Here is a 21,125-nt window from a genome sequence, read left to right as displayed (position 1 = left end):
GCATTGTTCTTGTTTTTTTTTCTCTGTGTCTGAAACAACCAGAGCACGCATATAGCTATAGCTCCAAGTATCTTTTTTAGGGTCAAACAATATGTTGTGAGAAAGTGTAACAGCTCTCAGACTTACTGAGTTGGATGGTATGAGGGTGTCCTCACAATGATGCTAAAACGGTGATGAGCGTAACCCTGGAAATGCATATTTTCCTTGGAGCGTCCCGTCAGTCGTGTGCATTAATCATATGTCACTATTTGTGTGAACGTGGACCACTATACCTTTTATATGTGTAAATGAAGCAAGTAGGTGCTGGATGTGTACGCCTTGGGAAAAGAGAGAATAAAAAAAACAGAAGCTGCTTCCAGATTGGAGGAAATAGCTAAAAGTGGAAAGGTCAGATTATGTAAGGATAATGTAGGAGATTAAATATAAATATTGGAGTCAATGAAGAAATATAGTGCTGCCAGGTGGAGCAGTAGAGTGTGAATGATGAAATGAGTGAAGGCCGTAGATGGGGAGATACCCCTTTTGTATATTTAAACAAAAGCCCCGATGGAGTTTGTCAATTCCGGGATCGCCTTCCTGAAATATTCAGCCGGTATCATTTATGTGGCTTGCTTGCCGTCTCTAGAAGAATATAACGTTTGCCACCTGTCTCCAATTTTTTTACTACTAATATATTGGAGGAACATCTTATTTTATTTCTTTAGTATTTATGGGTCTAAATTGTTCTTGAAAGCTTCGACTAATACCCCGTGACATCTCCATCTACATTACTGCAGGGCAGTTAAACCATCACAATTAAAACATGGACTGGTTATGTGGAAAAAGTAAGAGTTGTTCAATCACTGTATCATTTCCTTATACAGAGCCTTTTCAGAAAATTTGATTATTTTGAAAAAAGGCACAAAAAAACCAAACCCTCATATATTATATAGACCCATTACACAAACAGTGAAACATTTAAAGCCTTTATTTCATATAATTTTGATGATTATGACCTGCAGATAATGAAAACCCACCATTCAACATTCACAAAAATTGTATATTATATAAGATCAATAAAAACAGGTATTTTAAACAGAAATGTCAGGCTTCTGAAAATTATGTTTGTTTCTATGAATTCAGTATTTGGTTTGAGCCACCTTTTGCATGAATTAGAGAATCAGTTCATCATGGCATGGAGGCGATCAGCCTGTGGTTCTGCTAAGGTGTAAAGGAAACCCAGAATGCTTTAAAACTGCCGTTCAGGTCATGGGCATTGTTGGGTCAGGTGTATCTCATCTTCCTCTTGACCATACCCCATACATTTTGTATCGGGTTCAGGTCAGGCGGATTTGCTGGTTAGTGAAGCACAGTAACGCCACGGTCACTGAACCAGCTTTTGGTACTCTTGGCAATGTGTCCCGGTGGAAAATAAAATCAGCATCTCCAAAAAGCTTGTCAGCAGAAGGAAGCAGGAAGTACTCTGAGATGAGACGGCTGCATTGACTGTGGCCTGTATACGGCAAGAGATTTGACACGGCTCTCCAAATCATCACTGACTGAAAACTTCACGCCGAACGTTAAGTAACATCGATTCTGTGCCTCGCCACGCTTGCTCTGGACTCTTTAGTTTAATTAAAACTTTCAAGTCTAAGTCTTGTACTGAAAAAATATCCTGAACACCGTTGAATAACTTCTAGAACAAGGTAAACTTTGATTTTGATGTATCAAAAGTGTTCAAATGAAGTTTAAATATGAAATATTGCAAATTTTTTACACCGATTATGGTTTTTCGCGTTTGAGTGCTGCCTCCGTTTACGATCGGCCATTTCCGACAGTGCGACGTCAGTTCAAGAGCACCGAGAATACGCGAATCGAACTTGCATAGAAACACACATTGTTTACATTGTACAACCGGTACGGCGAACCAGGATATATATGCATGTTTTCCGGGATCTTCTTTCACACACCAAATCTGCGGATCCATATGTACTTTGAGCAAGCACTTATAAAAATATCGCCAAAATAATTACAAGATAAAATGCCTTCTAGGTGCGTAGTTGGTGGCTGTAGTGTCGCTTATAGGCCTAGTGCAGACCGCGGTGAAGTTGGTTTAATATTGGACATTCTAGCTGCGCGGAGTCAGCGGAATCTAGCTCACGGTTGATCCGGTTGAAGGACTCCGATTTCGACCAGCGTCTGTCAGCTGCTCCCTCCCCTCATACGCGGTGGGACCGTCAACAAATCTGATTTGATTTTTGTTTCTCAAGAGTGCTCCGCTGACTCCGAAGAGCTTGAATGTCCAATGTCAAACCAACTTAACCGCTGTGTAGTGCAGGCCAGAAAGTATCGCTACATACTTGGCAGGTGGATCAAAAGGTTCAAAAGAAATGGGATAAAACCATAAAAGAAACGCGAAAGGACTGGATTCATAAAAAGTGTTTTATGCAATTCACACTTCACGAGCGAGGAAAGTCGTAGTGTTAGCAGACAGTGTTATTGCTGGATGCACGGTACTCGTTCTGTGTGTGACGTCACATACCAGATCGGCCAATTGAGGAATGTTCGGGCTCATTTGCATATACAGCAAGTTTTATTGAAATTACTTCCAAACGGCGCACATAATTCACATATAATATACATTTCTTTACTCTGGTGACTATTTGAATGCATTTGCGTTTAAAATACATTTTACGTGCAAATTAGACTTTAATTTCAGTTGAAAAGAGGACTTCGCACCAATGAAAAATAATCCAGATCTTCACACAAGGAATGCGACGTCTGTAGTCCATGTGTGGGATTCGTCTGTGTGTGGTGGCTCTTGAGGCGCTGACTCCCGCCACAGTCCACTCCTTGTGATAATCACCCAAATTCTTGAATGGATTTAGGTTGGCTATCCTCTCAAGGCCGCAGTTATCTCTGTTTCAGGAGCGCGTTTTCCTTTCACACTTTTCCATTCACTCAACCTTCTATGAATATGCTTGGATACAGCAGTCTGTCAACAACCAGCGTATTAGCAGTGACTCACCCTCTTTGTGAAGGGTGTCAATGACTGTCTGCCTGACATCTGTCAAGTGAGCAGGCTTTCCCCATAATTGTGTAGGCCATGGTATGGCCATAAAAAGAACATTTCTACATTGAAAATACATTTTCTTTAATTGTCCTTATATTCTAATCTCGAGATATATTGACTTGTTGGTTTTAATTACCTGTAAGCCATTAGCATCAAGATTACAAGAAATAAAGGCTTGAAATCTTTCACTCCATCAGAACCCAACACACCATGTGTAATGAATCTATATAATATTTGGGTTTTCCTTTCGAAAACGAGTGACAAAATCTATTTAACTTTTAATGATATTCTCATTTCTTTAGACGTACCTGTATAAAGTATTTTGTGGACACATTTTGTTTGGAGAATTGAGAGACCCGACAGCCATGGGAATCAACGTATCAATGCCTTTCAGGATTGGAATGCAAGTTGTTACGTCTAACCGGAACCTTGCCAAAAGTTTTGTTTTCAGTGTTTAGAACTTTGGTTATTCATTTATTAGTGTTTCAAAATCCCTCATAAGGTTCCTCCGGGTCACTGGATAAATTGCAGCATAAATCTTCATTTTATGAACTCAAAATCAAACTGAGTTCAAGTTTAAAAGCTTGTGTTTGCTCTTTATTTTTTTGACATGGAAATGAATACAACTGTTTTGAACTCAAAACACCTTTGAAAAGAGAGAGTGTTAAAAATGGTATATGACCTTTAAATTTGAAATTTAAATGACTACTTTTAGCATACCGATTTTTTATTTCCAGAATGCCTCACAGGCACATAAATCCCTCATTTTGAAATTCTGTTCCTTCACTGACCAGCAATAATCTTCAAAGCATTTTAGTGGTAACTATTATGCATAAGCCAATTATTTGGGGATTTAAAGAATGATTGGGGCACGGTATGAGACTGCCCAGTTGTCTAGACCTGCACCCTCTGGTCTATTTTTCCATCTTCCTATTTGCTTGCTAATATGTAACTCTTCACTGCCAGCCCAAGTGCTTGAAAACTAAGATAAGCCCAATGCGTGGTCTAGTTCATTTCAGTCAGTAAGACATTCCTGTTTTCTTCATGGGGGAAGGGTTGATTGAAACTCTGCACAGTTTTTGTTTGCATCTTTTAAGGATGAGTTTTAAACATTTTTTTTTTCTTATAGTGTCTCTGTTGTCTTACTGGCGCAAAGGCAGAAAAGATCAGGGATCAAAAGAACCAATATTGCAAACATCTCTGCACATCAGATGTTGAATTGAATGTTTCCGAAGTATTCATACAAATATAAACGGTGCAGAGAAAGGGTATTTAACCCTTTACAGATTTCTTCTGTTTTTGTTTTGTTGTCCCAGTATTGTTTGAGATCAAAAAAATTAATTTTAAAATAAGACAAAGGTAACCTGAGAAAATACACAGATATTTTAATTTATTTGTTCAACTTTGAGATAAAATGTAATATCAACCTCATTTTGTGGCTTGGTTTCACTAGTTCTATTATTCTGAGAACACATATGTACTTTTTGAAACAAATCCTACCAACGGTGCTGTGAAAATGTTTCCGCCTCCTTCAGGAGTGTCTCTTTTTGTGCTTCCTTGTCAAATGTTTTAGATCATTAAACAATTTGACTATTACAGACCTGGGGCTGCTTTGCCTCTCCAAGATATGCATTACTTTCTGGAATTGATGCAAAGATGAATTCTGCTTTCTACGAGGAATCTCGAGGGAAAATGTCCGAGCATTATATATTGACCTTAAGCTAAAGACCACTTGGTTCATGCAGCGGGGCAATAATCTAAAGCACACCATCCACCTGTGAAATGTGAAAATAAAACAGAACCAAGGTTTTGGAGAGGCTTAGTCTAAACCTGGACTTACATCCTACTGAAATGCTGTGGTAAGACCTTAAATAACATACCAGTTCATGCTTGAAAACCATCCCCTGTGGCTAATTGAGAGAAAAAAAAAAACCCTGACACAAAGAGTTCAATCAGTGTCAGGGATTGCAAACACATAATAGCAGTTGTTGCCAAGTCTGGCACAACTTGACATCAGATTTAGGAAGCAAATACTTTTTTCAGAGGCATGTGTGGTGGCTCTGAAAGTAACGATACTTGGGAGGTTGGGTTTTAATCTGATTGTGATTCCATCATTTCATTTTGTTCATTTCTCTGTGTTGGTCATTGTGAGTGAGATATTTCCATATTAGTTCGTTCTTTGTGTTAGGTTTCTTAGTTAATGCTTGTGCTCTGTTGGTTGTGCTTTTTGAGTTATTTCACCTGGATTAAACTATCAACATACTCCACAAGAACAGATTTTTTTTTTCTTGCGGTCGGAGAGTGCAAGAACATGAAAAAGGTTTGTTTTGGCTAAGTCTATCCACACTTCACGAGATGCTCAGCTGCAGAAGCCGACCCGACTATAACACCTGTCAGGGAAGATCGGGCGGGAGGGGGATGGGGGCATGGAGAGAGAGAGCCGAGCACGGAGCAGACGGGGAGCTGAAAGTAGAGGAGTAGATAGAAATAATAGCTCTGACGATATTTGGAAAGACTGCAAACACCGAGGGTGTGTGGTGCTATAGGGGTGGGACTGTCCTGCTAGGATAATTTATATAGGAAAAGCTGCAAGTGAGTGGAAGTGGCATGTTTGACCACCAGAGTTGAGCTGCGGGACTAAAGTGTTAAGATCGACACAAACTTGAGACATTTACTTAAGACATTTCCTCTTTTCCGACCTAAACACAACCGTCTAAATCCACAGTCTTCACAGCCTGTAAGAGAAAAAGATATTCCCAGAGGTGTAGAGAGCTGGCAAGGAGACCCTCAGACAGGGCTGAGAGAATAAAATGACATCATTTGCGGTGGGAGTGAGAAACAAAATGTCTCGTTTCTCGTGGAGTGTTTACCTTTTTCTCCTGGTTTAGTAGTTTCTTTTGTCTTGGCTCAGCTCGCTTTGTGCTAATCAGTCTCTCTCCCTCAGTTTCCCTGCTTTCATTCTGCCACAGCTGTTCCACATCTCCTGTGATTAGCTCTTCTGACTCCTCTGTCGTTTCCCACCCCTGCCTCAGTATTTAAGCTCCCAGAGTTTCATTGTTCCATTCTGGATTCTTCCCTTACACGGCCCGCTCCTCTGTCTGTGCTCCATGTCCCTCACGGCCCGAGACCTGCGGGATTTCTATTTGATCACTAAAACCTTCACCATGCTCACCCCCAAGTTTCCGACCAGCATTTTGGAACCCACTCACGTCTCACAAAACAGTACACCTAAAAGATAAAATTATCAATTGAAAACGTCTTTATGGATTTAGTCGTGTTACGATTTTCAGACGTTTGATAAAAAAGCAAAAACAGAAAAAAATAAATAAATCTGCAACAGGATACGGCACCATATAGCGATCAGGTTGTCAACCAGACCAAAAAAAAAAAAAATCATTCTGACAAAGACAAGGCTTGCTTGCACTCGAATTACCGGTCATACGATAATAGTCCTTTTGTAGACTTGCAACTGGATATCATATTTTTTTCTACCTCCTTCAAGGTTGACTTTTCAAAGATAATGTTTAGCCACTAAATAGCTAAACTGGAATGCTCGCTGACCCTTCGAGGCAGCCGTGCGGAGATGTAAGGTTCTACTTCACACGCGAACATGAGCCTCGATTTACAGCTAATCATGTCAGTGGTGAGTTCCATTCATATGCAGATTAAGCCACTACTACTCTACTACACTTCACTGCTTGTCAACACCGGCGGTGTTTGGGGAGGGAACTGCATATCAGCACATTCATGTCATCACTTCAGGCGACAGGAAGCAACTTGACGCCTTCCTCTCACCAGCAGCAGCACCAACAAAGCACTTCTATCTTTCATCTCCTCGGTTTGTTCCTCCTTCCCGTTTCTTGACAAGCTGATACCTTATACCCTGCCTATCAGACCACACTTATGGAGAGCACGTGGTGGAGAGCAGGAGCTTAATCCACAAACAAAATTCCTCATAAAATTTCCCCAGCACCTTTTTTTTTTTTTTTGAGGTTGATGTTTCAAAAATAACATCATATTCCAGGGTTTGTAAGTGAACATTGTTTAATATTTATAATTGACCCCGATGTTATGCTTTCTGGGCATACTCACTTACAGGTGATATAAAAAAAATGAACTGATCTCTATTTCACGTTGCAGTAATCAAAAGGGGAAAAAAAATGGCATCAAATCAAAGACAAAAACATCATCGGCTGCAGTTGTAGCCAAGAATGCTGATGAACGATTTTAACTCTCTGATTAAAGAATCAGGCAGCTGGCTCCATAATGGATGCAGGGCGGATCCTTTCATTGTGCCACTGTGAACGTGCATAAAAAACGCACATAAAAGAGGCGCATCATTCATGGAGACGAAAATCGCTAAACTGAGCCTCATCTGAGGAGAGCTGGGACATTACAGACCTGCTGTCAGGGGCTTAACATGCAGCATTGATGAGAAGAGAAGCTCCAGCCCACTGCTGGGATTTGGGGGCCAAAAAAACACATTATCCAGAGCGATTTAGCAAAACCAACAAAAGCTTTTCTACTGTGTAAAAAGAGATGTCACTGCAGCAACTTTAGTATTAATGACCTCCACTCTGTCAAGACTCAAGTTCAAGTCATTTAACACGTCTCTGTGTGAGACTGACCTTTTAATTTAGCTTCTATCAAAATGCACAGGATACTTAATTGTTTAATTGGGATGAGTTTCTCTTTGTTAAGGCTACAGATAGCATGTTGTAGTTTGCAGATTGTGTGTTTGAGCTTTTCCAATTCTGAGAACTGGGACAATAAATGAAGGAGATGCCAAAATCCTGAGCCAAAGAGCGTTGACTCCTAGAAAAACCTCAGTTCTGCTAGACTGATATCCTTAGGCAGTGATGACGACACATATATTACCTTCCCCAGGACAAGCCTGGGCCTGGGCTTTCCATACTTTTGGGAATTTGTCTGCTTTGTTAACCTTGGCTCTACATTTACTAATAACTTATTAAAGAAGATGGAAAATTATGATCCTCCAGGGATGATAAGATAAAATGAGGGTAAAACAAATGAAAATGTCAATTCTTTATTATATAACAATGATTAATTTACCAATGAAACTATTGAATTTTACTACTAAAATAGTTTGGTTCACATACATGTAAATAACAAATTGTGTCAGCTGGCTGAAAGTAGGCTTTCAAGTCAAATATGCAAGTCAAGTCTGGCTGCTTGGAAATATGTTCAGTTACAAAAAAATAAAATATATATAGTCAGACAGTCATGGTGTGGAAACTAAATGAGTACCTAACCTTCAGTTTTAATAATTGACCACTGTTTCAAAACTACAGCTGCTAAACTCTGAGTAGTCTATTGAGCTGAGACTATTACCAAATGTAATGGCCATTATTGTAGATTTTTGCCTAAGTCTATGCATCCAAGTCAAAACAGCAAACATGATGTGTTTCAGATAACCTTAATACACTTGTAATAGTCAATACGATCGATTATCTTAGCAGTAATAACAGTAAACGTTACTTTTCTATTTCAAATACAGGTAATTAGATCACAATAGACACTATGTTGGTGATTTTTATCTGAACACTGCTATGCCCTACAACAATGGGAATCTCAAAGCTAATCCATGCCAAAATCAGTCAAAATTCCAGCATTCCAGGAACTCGAGATAAGATCTCTTCCAACTCCATGAGTAATTAAGTTCTGCCGATAAAAATGCAATATTCTTTACATTTTTGCTCAGTTGTTATGAGTCCCGTCAGATATACTTGGACCTAAAAAAAAAAAAAAACACATGTTCACATTTAAAGAAATAAACATTTAAATATGTTGCTGTATGCTGCAATATAGCTATGGGCCAGGCTGGTGGGACAATTAGAAAGATAGCGATGGCGCAGAAATGGGATCCAAATTACTAAACAAATGAAAAAGATTAGCCTGAATCCTCACTCTAATTAGTTTTTTTTTTTTTTTTTAAATCCCCAATATGAAGCAGCTGTTTCCCAGGAAAAGCTTGGCACTCAAATGTCAGGTTTTTCACCACAAAATATCAAAAACAAACAAGAAAAAAGAGAAAATGATAATAATTTTTTTACCCCCAAATCCCCTTACAGGACAACATCCTGACCAGCTTTGTAATTTCCTGAATTTTATAGCATCCTTTATGCATATGATTCATACCATACGGGTCCCAAGGACAGAGGAATGTTATACCCCCCAAGAAAAGTATAGGGCAGACAGTTTCATTAATAACAGGACAGAAGCACACAGAAAAAAAAAGAAGAAAAAAACCTGCAGACTCATCACCTAAGCTGTGATGGGAATAATATAGTACACTAACCCCGCAATTGCATGTGAGTGCATGTTCTGTCTTACTTTTTGTTGTACTCTAGCATGCTATGGGGAGTAAGATAATCCCTCCAAACCTGGAGTTCAACAGGAGGAGAGACAAGGGTGATGGAGTATGTGCCGGGTGTCACAGGCGATTACACGCTGATAACATGGGAGATGTCGACAACCCGCACATCAGATATTACTGGAGGCCCGGAATGGTGCCGGCAATTTATCAGCTGAAAGCACTCACAGCAAATTTAGATCATCTTATTTCATGTAGCAGACATAACAAACACAACCTACTTGTTACGTTTTGCAGAAGTGCATTAAAGTCAAGAACAATTACTCAGTGTGATTGTGGCTTTCACGAGGGAATTTGCCCTATTTTGTATTTTTCTCAATAATTTCGCAACAAATCCTAATTACTGACTTGTGCACTCTCTACCGAATGCTTTTAGTCTAATGAAAGAAACAAAAAGAAAACTTTCAGACATTTTTTTTTTAAAGAACTGAGCTCTGATTGATCTATTTCAAACTGCAGGTACCCCAGTAAAGGAAAAAAAAGGAAGAGAGTCTGGAATGAAAAACAAAGACCACAGCAGTTGTGTCTGTCATTAGGAACATCTGTAATCCTGAGTGAGTGGCTGGAAGCAGACAGGAGATTCAGCTCAATAAACAACTACCTGGGAATGCCAGGGCTTGTGTGTGTGCTCAGGTAAGCTCACCTGAATGCACCTGAATCCCCAGGAGACAAGGGGAGTGCTGGAGTCCACCGACACACAGCAATTACCTGATTTAGAATGACAAGAGGGGCCCCGTCCCTCGCAAACCCCCGCATACACATAAACACAAACATCCAGACATCAATTTGGTTTCAAACAAAACACTTTTCAAGTGATTATGAAGGTTTATGTCCCAGGTCTGCGTTCGCGCCTTTGCTTTGCAGGTGTTACATTTCTTCAAAATAGTAAACTTCACATTTTATTTGGGTTCCTTTAAAAATAAGCCTTATCTCCTCTTTTTGTTGGTAAAGAAACAAAAACAAAACTTAAATACAGATTTTAGCTATGAAAAAAATAAACTGTTTATAGCTTGGAGAAATGCGCTATTCATCATAGGCTCCTGGACTTGGATTTTATATCCTGATAATGTATAAAAGTATTGGGGTTTTAAATCACGCATTGGAGCTGATTGGAAGGGAACGACAAGACTCGTCTTTTTTTATGTGGGTAAGATGAATTGATAACAATGAAATACTAGTTAAATTGATACTCTTAACAGAAGAGGTACATCTAAAAAGGTTTATAAAGCAGCAGATTAATTGCAGCAGAGAGGAAGTCCAGCGATAAGCAATTCAATAAAAGAAAAAAGCCAAAAGTATGTTAATGCAAAATCAGCCAATACAGATATTTTAATATAATTTTTAATATGTATGTATGTATGTATGTATGTATGTATGTATGTATGTATGTATGTATGTACGTATGTATGCATGTAAGTATGTATGTATGTATGTATGCACGTAAGTATGTATATACCTACGTATGCACATAAGTATGTATGTATGTATATAAGTATGTACTATATTTGCACATATATGTATGTATGTATGTATGTATGTATGTATGTATGTATGTATGCACGTAAGTAAGTATGTATGTATGTATGTATGTATGTATGTATGTATGTATGTATGTATGTATGTATGTATGTAGGTATATACGTAAGTATGTATGTATGTTTGTAAGTACATATGCACGTAAGTATGTACATAAGTATGTACATAACTATGTATGTATGTATGTATGTATGTATGTATGTATGTATGTATGTATGTATGCATGTAAGTATGTATATGCCTACGTATGTATGTATGTATGTATGTATGTATGTATGTATGTATGTATGTATGTATGTATGTATGTATGCATGTAAGTATGTATATGCCTACGTATGTATGTATGTACGTATGTATGTATGTATGTACGTATGCATGCAAGTATGTATGTATGTACGTTAGAATGTATGTACGTATGTATGCATGTAAGTATGTATGTATGTATGTATGCACGTAAGTATGTATATACCTACGTATGCACATAAGTATGTATGTATGTATATAAGTATGTACTATATTTGCACATATATGTATGTATGTATGTATGTATGTATGTATGTATGTATGTATGCACGTAAGTAAGTATGTATGTATGTATGTATGTATGTATGTATGTATGTATGTATGTATGTATATACGTAAGTATCAGTGGCGGCTGGTGCTAAAAAAACTGAGGGGGGCGCACACAAACAAACAAATGAAAAACAAACAAAGCAAATCTTAAAAAATAGCACTATTTGAACATGAATTTTGCCCTCCTTTCCTTCTGCCCAGCAAATTTCTCAATTATATTCTTGTTAAAGTCAGTCATCTCTGTGACTAGTCTTTTCTCCATTGACAACATGGCCAATGCATTCAGCCTGTCCTGAGTCATTGAGTTTCTCAGAAAAGTCTTGATTCTTTTCAGAGTTAAAAAGCACCTTTCAGCTTTCAGCTGTGGTCATGGGTGTGGTGATGAGGATCTTCAAGAGCGTGACAGTTTCTGAAAAGACTTCTTCTAGATTGTTTTCCTGATTTTAATAACATTTGCTGCCATTTTTTAAGGCAGTGTTATGAAATGTGTTACAGCATTTTTGTGGGACAAGATTATACAAAATTCAGTAACCAAATGTTTTATTCCCCATTACCCATAAACTTCAGTACAACTTAAATAATAAAATATCTTGCTGACAAACATTACATCAACATACCTACACAGCATAGACACAACTAAAGGTATTTCTAACTACAAAGCACATCTTCCTAATATATTAAATAACATTACTATAAACCAGTGTAACAGTGATTTTCCACAACAACTCACCTCTGCAGCAATCCTTTCATGGTCTTCTACACTGAGTGCCCGACGCTTCTTCACTGGCTGACTACTACCTACACTGCTTTGTCCAACCATGGAGTGGAGAGATCACTTGCCTGCTGCTGAATTTGTAAATTAAGACGATCCGGTCCAAGCTTCTTTATCCTGTTTTTTTTCTTCAAGTGAACGCTTTGTAAAAGCATTTTTTTTGTAAAGACAAAACAGAATTTTCTCTCATTTTGAAACTACTCAACTTTGCAAGCATAACCGTGAATCAACCTAACGAACTGCAGCTGAGCTGAGTCGAATTGGGGATTGTCCAATCACACAATGTTTTTAAAAAAATTAGCCAGTACTGACACTCTACCAGTAATGACGCAACAGAATAGGTGTGTCCGGGACGCAGAGCTCTGCGCCCCGATGCAAAAACCTAGATAACCAATTAAAAGTCAGCCTCAGATCACGTGCTTGCCCAAGTTGCGGCGCCTACATTCACTCCCATTAGACCGGCGCCCGGCACATAGGAAAGGAGGAAGTGTGCACAATGTGAGCAATTAAATAGAATTATGTATTTACTATTTTAATAAATTCTAACATGTCTATTGGACACACAGTATGAATAAATACATTTCTAAGTACTTTGCAGTTCAGAAATCATTTATTATCTAAACGATTTAAAGGGGGCGGCGCCCGAGCGCCCCCTACTGGCCAGCCGCCACTGGTAAGTATGTATGTATGTTTGTAAGTACATATGCACGTAAGTATGTACATAAGTATGTACATAACTATGTATGTATGTATGTATGTATGCATGTAAGTATGTATATGCCTACGTATGTATGTATGTATGTATGTATGTATGTATGTATGTATGTATGTATGTATGTATGTATGTATGCATGTAAGTATGTATATGCTTACGTATGTATGTATGTATGTATGTATGTATTTATGTATGTATGTATGTATGTATGTATGTATGTATGTATACACGTAAGTAAGTATGTAAGTATGTATGTATGTATGTATGTATGTATGTATGTATGTAGGTATGTATGTATGTATGTAGGTATATACGTAAGTATGTATGTATGTATGTATGTAAGTATGTACATAACTATGTATGTATGTATGTATGTATGTATGTATGTATGTATGTATGTATGTATGTATGTATGCATGTAAGTATGTATATGCCTACGTATGTATGTATGTATGTATGTATGTATGTATGTATGTATGTATGTATGTATGTATGTATGTATTTATGTATGTATGTATGTATGTATGTATGTATGTATGTATACACGTAAGTAATTATGTAAGTATGTATGTATGTATGTATGTATGTATGTAGGTATGTATGTATGTATGTAGGTATATACGTAAGTATGTATGTATGTATGTATGTAAGTATGTACATAACTATGTATGTATGTATGTATGTATGTATGTATTTATGTATGTATGTATGTATGTATGTATGTATGTATGTATGTATACACGTAAGTAAGTATGTAAGTATGTATGTATGTATGTATGTATGTATGTATGTATGTATGTATGTATGTAGGTATGTATGTATGTATGTAGGTATATACGTAAGTATGTATGTATGTATGTATGTAAGTATGTACATAACTATGTATGTATGTATGTATGTATGTATGTATTTATGTATGTATGTATGTATGTATGTATGTATGTATGTATGTATACACGTAAGTAAGTATGTAAGTATGTATGTATGTATGTATGTATGTATGTATGTATGTATGTATGTATGTATGTATGTATGTATATACGTAAGTATCAGTGGCGGCTGGTGCTAAAAAAACTGAGGGGGGCGCACACAAACAAACAAATGAAAAACAAACAAAGCAAATCTTAAAAAATAGCACTATTTGAACATGAATTTTGCCCTCCTTTCCTTCTGCCCAGCAAATTTCTCAATTATATTCTTGTTAAAGTCAGTCATCTCTGTGACTAGTCTTTTCTCCATTGACAACATGGCCAATGCATTCAGCCTGTCCTGAGTCATTGAGTTTCTCAGAAAAGTCTTGATTCTTTTCAGAGTTAAAAAGCACCTTTCAGCTTTCAGCTGTGGTCATGGGTGTGGTGATGAGGATCTTCAAGAGCGTGACAGTTTCTGAAAAGACTTCTTCTAGATTGTTTTCCTGATTTTAATAACATTTGCTGCCATTTTTTAAGGCAGTGTTATGAAATGTGTTACAGCATTTTTGTGGGACAAGATTATACAAAATTCAGTAACCAAATGTTTTATTCCCCATTACCCATAAACTTCAGTACAACTTAAATAATAAAATATCTTGCTGACAAACATTACATCAACATACCTACACAGCATAGACACAACTAAAGGTATTTCTAACTACAAAGCACATCTTCCTAATATATTAAATAACATTACTATAAACCAGTGTAACAGTGATTTTCCACAACAACTCACCTCTGCAGCAATCCTTTCATGGTCTTCTACACTGAGTGCCCGACGCTTCTTCACTGGCTGACTACTACCTACACTGCTTTGTCCAACCATGGAGTGGAGAGATCACTTGCCTGCTGCTGAATTTGTATATTAAGACGATCCGGTCCAAGCTTCTTTATCCTGTTTTTTTTCTTCAAGTGAACGCTTTGTAAAAGCATTTTTTTGTAAAGACAAAACAGAATTTTCTCTCATTTTGAAACTACTCAACTTTGCAAGCATAACCGTGAATCAACCTAACGAACTGCAGCTGAGCTGAGTCGAATTGGGGATTGTCCAATCACACAATGTTTTTAAAAAAATTAGCCAGTACTGACACTCTACCAGTAATGACGCAACAGAATAGGTGTGTCCGGGACGCAGAGCTCTGCGCCCCGATGCAAAAACCTAGATAACCAATTAAAAGTCAGCCTCAGATCACGTGCTTGCCCAAGTTGCGGCGCCTACATTCACTCCCATTAGACCGGCGCCCGGCACATAGGAAAGGAGGAAGTGTGCACAATGTGAGCAATTAAATAGAATTATGTATTTACTATTTTAATAAATTCTAACATGTCTATTGGACACACAGTATGAATAAATACATTTCTAAGTACTTTGCAGTTCAGAAATCATTTATTATCTAAACGATTTAAAGGGGGCGGCGCCCGAGCGCCCCCTACTGGCCAGCCGCCACTGGTAAGTATGTATGTATGTTTGTAAGTACATATGCACGTAAGTATGTACATAAGTATGTACATAACTATGTATGTATGTATGTATGTATGCATGTAAGTATGTATATGCCTACGTATGTATGTATGTATGTATGTATGTATGTATGTATGTATGTATGTATGTATGTATGTATGTATGTATGTATGCATGTAAGTATGTATATGCTTACGTATGTATGTATGTATGTATGTATGTATTTATGTATGTATGTATGTATGTATGTATGTATGTATGTATACACGTAAGTAAGTATGTAAGTATGTATGTATGTATGTATGTATGTATGTATGTAGGTATGTATGTATGTATGTAGGTATATACGTAAGTATGTATGTATGTATGTATGTAAGTATGTACATAACTATGTATGTATGTATGTATGTATGTATGTATGTATGTATGTATGTATGTATGTATGTATGTATGCATGTAAGTATGTATATGCCTACGTATGTATGTATGTATGTATGTATGTATGTATGTATGTATGTATGTATGTATGTATGTATGTATTTATGTATGTATGTATGTATGTATGTATGTATGTATGTATACACGTAAGTAATTATGTAAGTATGTATGTATGTATGTATGTATGTATGTAGGTATGTATGTATGTATGTAGGTATATACGTAAGTATGTATGTATGTATGTATGTAAGTATGTACATAACTATGTATGTATGTATGTATGTATGTATGTATTTATGTATGTATGTATGTATGTATGTATGTATGTATGTATGTATACACGTAAGTAAGTATGTAAGTATGTATGTATGTATGTATGTATGTATGTATGTATGTATGTATGTATGTATGTAGGTATATACGTAAGTATGTATGTATGTAAGTATGTACATAACTCTGTATGTATGTATGTATGTATGTATGTTTAGGTTGTTGTTTTTTTCATACATTTCTACAAAAAGAAGACATGCTTCACACCAGCTTTAGCTACAGCTACATTCCATCTGCAGTCCCTGAGCTGGTCACAACAATAAAATATGTTCACAATGCATACAGCACATCCAGCAATATACTCCATCTGCAGCTATTCACTCAACACATTCTGATCCATTTGCAACCCTCTAGACAACACTTTAGTCTACAATTTAAAATAAGTACATCAATTTACATCACAAATGACCAGTTAATGTTGACAATACTGGTTTCCCAGTAATTTATGTATGTATGTAACTATGTATGCATATATAAAATGTAGAAACCTGGAAACATAAAATGTAAAGGATTTATGGGAATTTAATATTTTTTTTAAATGTTGTTATACAGCTATGTAAGCGTAATTCTTAGGGAAGAGGGTTGGGGTACATGGTGCCGTAGTAATAGCCATTAACTTCACTCTTATATGTTGCGAACACATGTAAAGATAGAGAATAATTATGCATTTTGCTATTTACATAGACAATCGCAAGAGTAGAGAAATTTTCAGTTTTATTATTAGACAATTATTTGTAAAGGAATTTGAGTTTGGAGGAAATTTTCCATAGGTGATCTAATACATTATACGCCAACCCTTAACCCTGCATTTTTTTGGGGAAGCTTATCAGAGGTATTTCATACAGCCAGAGGTACATGGCAGCAACATCTTAGTGGTTATTGATTTTTTTATATATATATCAGCTCATGACTGGCATATCAATTAAATCATCTGCTCAGTCCCAAATCATCCTTATCACAGTGGGCTCTGCCTGTGGCTCAGTATAGATGTATGTCCAAGATAAATTCAATCACCACCCTTTTGAGGAGTCTGGAAGTAATTCAGGCAGCACGATGAACCTGGCTAAATATAGGTTGTTGGCTAACATAGATTAAATTAACTTTTCAATACTGCCAGCAGGATGCCAAATACTGGAGTCTATACTGGAAATCCATACAGTGCCTTGCAAAACTATTAACCCCCTTGGACTTTTTACCTATTTTGTTACATCCATGTTACCAACATGTAATGTAAATGTTTTCTAATCTTAGTTTATGTGATTGGCCTGCAAATAATACTATATTGGAGAACTGGAAAGAAAAATGCATATGAATAAATAATTAGAAAAAACCTGAAAATTAGAATGCAAAGAAGTCCCTAAAATGCTCTGGTGCAACCAATTAACTTCAAATTTGGTGCTGGGTGATATGGACCAAAAATAATATCTCAATATTTTTAGGCCGAATGCCTATATATGATATTTATCTCAATATGTTTTTCTTTTCATAAAGTAATAAAAAAAAAAGGCATCTATGATTTAAATCTTTATCCCAAATGCAGAGCAACAAACAGCTGTAGATAAATATGAGAAACAGCTGAAAAATAACCTACTGGAATACATTAAAGTATAATTATAACGTAACATAGACCATCTCCAGATAAATGATATAGTCTCATCTTAGATCTCTTAATCTCTATATTTTTAAAATCTAGATATATTGCCCAGCCCTACTTCAAAGCAATCTAAGTGTCACATGATCTGTCAGTAATATATATTTTCTGAAAGGCCACAGAGGCTGCAGCAAGAGGCATCACACCATGAAGACCTCTGAACAAGTCAGCGACAAAGTTTCTTAGTAGTACAAGTCACAGTGGGGTTATCAAAAAATATCAAAATCTCAGATGTTCCCCCAGAGCACCATCAAATCCATCATCTAGCACGGTCCACCAAAAATCAGAGACCGGGCAAGGAGGGCATTATACAGGGAGGCAGCACAGAGACAGCAGAGACTGGAGGATCTGTCTATAGGACCACAATAAGCCATAGACTCCATAGATCTGGGCTTTATGGAAGCCCAGCTCTATTTGCTGTTTGCTGCACAACGAAAATATAAATATTCAAAGTTTTAGCATGCTGTGTAAATGAAACAGTGCAAACTACTAACCAATGCATCTGTACATCATCCCACCTCCGACATGTACATAACAATAACAGTGGAAATAATATTTAATCATGCATCCTCTGTTCATTGCCCCATTACTTTATTGTCTCAATCTGTCAGTTTGTTCATAGTGTGTTCATAGGTGTCCTCTATACTGAAGACTGTGTTGACTGTGTTTGATTTTTCTTTTTATTACTGGATTAATGTGTTGTTGTATTCAGCAAATGGGCTTAAATTGGAGGCAACCGGTCTTTTGCTTTGTTTTTCTGAAAACGTTTGGACACCTATCCATGAGTCTTTGTGCCCCAAAATTGTCACAGTGTGAGCCACCAGAATTGAGAAAGACTCCTGGATAGGTGTTGAAACGTTTTCAGAAATCGTATGTGTACACATACCTGGAAAATGAAGCTGATTGTAATTTCAGGTTGTGAGCTAACAAAACATGAAAAATGCTAAGAGGGTGAATACTTTTGCAGGCCGCTGTATTTGGTATAATAAACCATTCCATGTGAAATGACTAACAAAAAGAGTAAATGGTGGCCTATCTTGTCCAAATTTAAGGTTAATTCATTGTGCTTTTGCATCAAGAAGTCTTGAGAAACTGATGCTTGATTTTAAGATTTTCTCAAAGAAAACTATTTAGCAAGAATTGGTCTCATCAACTCAATTCAAACAAAAAAAAAATTTCACATTTTAATCTGTGGTAAGTCATACCTGTTGCCATTTACAGGTATTACCTGAATTTCATACTGACATGTTGCCCGTTTGTCCCTTTCTACTTCCATTTTCCATGCTTTAGTCTAAAATATTTCTTTGTATTTAATAACTTAAAATAATAAATAAGATAAACTATGCTTAAAAATGTTTATTACATTTTTCCTTTTTTTCTATTGGTTCTAATACCAATATTGACCAGTTTAAAGTCATGAAATATGACAGATCACGCCATCCGATCAAACTAAAACAAAAATATGTTTGACCTCTGATAATAGGTATTTATTTATTATTATAGGTATTGATTTATTTGAGTTGCTTTGCCAGCTTTCCTAAGAGTAGACCGTTACTGGAATATATAACATTACTTTAAATAGTCAGTTATTAAAGGGTATAGTTGGTACAAAACGTCTGGTGCCAAAGGGCTCTGTTTCTCAAACTTAAAAGCTGGTAATTAATTACAGCGATAGAAAACAGCAAAGGGGTGAAATAAAGGAGAGATCTCAACCTGAATGACTTACAGAAAATAACCAATCCAACGTATTGCTGCTGAAGGTGCTTGCAAAAGTGAATGAATCATTTGGTGTAATTATTTTTTATATACAGCTTCTTCTAATTGGCTTTATATTTGTTTCATAAATCCTGACAGTGCGGAGCTGTAGGTTTTTGTAAACTAGAGGTTAGGTCTATACAATGTCAGAAGCTGGCAAACTAGATCACCTTTATAGGTGCACTTTCTTTTAACGATGACTGTATATACATAACCATGACATGTGCTGAGGAGGCAAGACGAATTACAGGACACTGGCAATGAGCAGCAAAACAAAAAAAGCAAAACACACACACACTACAACCCCTTCAATTAGCAAGCACATGAAGAGTTTGCATCTGTTAGCGCACACCCTTGGATTAACCATAAGTAGCCGCGTCAATAAAAGCAACCATTTACTGAAAAAAACCCAAAAAAACATTACAAACTTGCAGTGGCTAAATAAGGCTCAATTGAGGAGGGAAACGTTTTCCGTTGTTTAACATGACACGGCACAGCTGTGTGCTAGTGTACGCCACTCAGCTCCTCCACAACACGGCTGTTCAAAGAGCTGCAGGCTCCGTCGGGGGAATCGGGGCTGCCACCAGCGCAGCTCAGATCTCATTGAAAAAATGTTCACTGACTACCGCACCAGCTGCACTGCAATACGTGACAAGTCCTTGTGGATGGGCAAAAATGCAGGAAAATTTGCAAATTTGTAAACGCATTCGAACTTTAAAGCCCAGCTATTGCCGCAGCATGATGAGCGCTGCCTGACAACGTCGATCGAACTAATTGACAGAGAGGAGAACGTCACCATTTAGATTCACCTTTTCAAGTGTAGGCTTAATGTAAAGATTATAGCGGGAGCTGTGAAAGTGAACCTTGCTATCAGCTTTGGAAAACAAAACGCTGGTGTGGGACTCGGGTATGTCATTAAGAGAGTGACAGAGAGGAAGAAAACCAGCAGAGATCCCTGGCAAACAGCGCAGGTGTGGTAATGGGGGGAGGAGAGACTGATGGAGCCTCACCAACAAAGAAGTTTCTCCTGCACTCAAAGCGAACAAGCCTCTCAGGTAAAGAACTGTAATTTAGAGCCAGCTCCTGCTTTTCAGTCATCACTCATCAGCACTCCACCCACCTGTTGCCTTGGATTTAAACCGAAGCAACAGATTTGTCCTAAAAAAAAAAAAAAAAAAAAAAAAATGAAATGAGAGTTTGAGTACGGAGGCCAGGGAGGTACTTGTGGGAAAAGAGGGCCCCTATTAGAGCGGCTCTTTGTGCTCACTCATCACAGCTGAAGGGTAGTGAAAAGGACACACTGTAAGGCACGCTGCTTCTGCTAATCGGCAACACCGACATCATTGCCCCAAACCTTTCGCTGCGCCTGATTACAAATCTTCGTTGGAAAAAAAAAAAAAAGAGGGTCTTTGCTAATTGCTTTCCTAATTAGTCATTTTCGAAATGAAAGATTTTTTGCTGAAAAATAACCGGTAA

General features: G+C 37.2%; 1 protein-coding gene across 1 annotated transcript in view; it reads right to left on the bottom strand.

Annotated features, from left to right (window-relative positions):
• Nucleotides 1-21,125, bottom strand: part of frem2b (FRAS1 related extracellular matrix 2b) — a 94,393-nt gene that overhangs the window by 66,453 nt on the left and 6,815 nt on the right. The window lies entirely within an intron of this gene.

Source organism: Fundulus heteroclitus, chromosome 18, assembly GCF_011125445.2.
Source record: "Fundulus heteroclitus isolate FHET01 chromosome 18, MU-UCD_Fhet_4.1, whole genome shotgun sequence".
Lineage (NCBI taxonomy): Eukaryota > Metazoa > Chordata > Actinopteri > Cyprinodontiformes > Fundulidae > Fundulus > Fundulus heteroclitus.
This window is presented reverse-complemented; position numbering and strand designations above follow the sequence as displayed.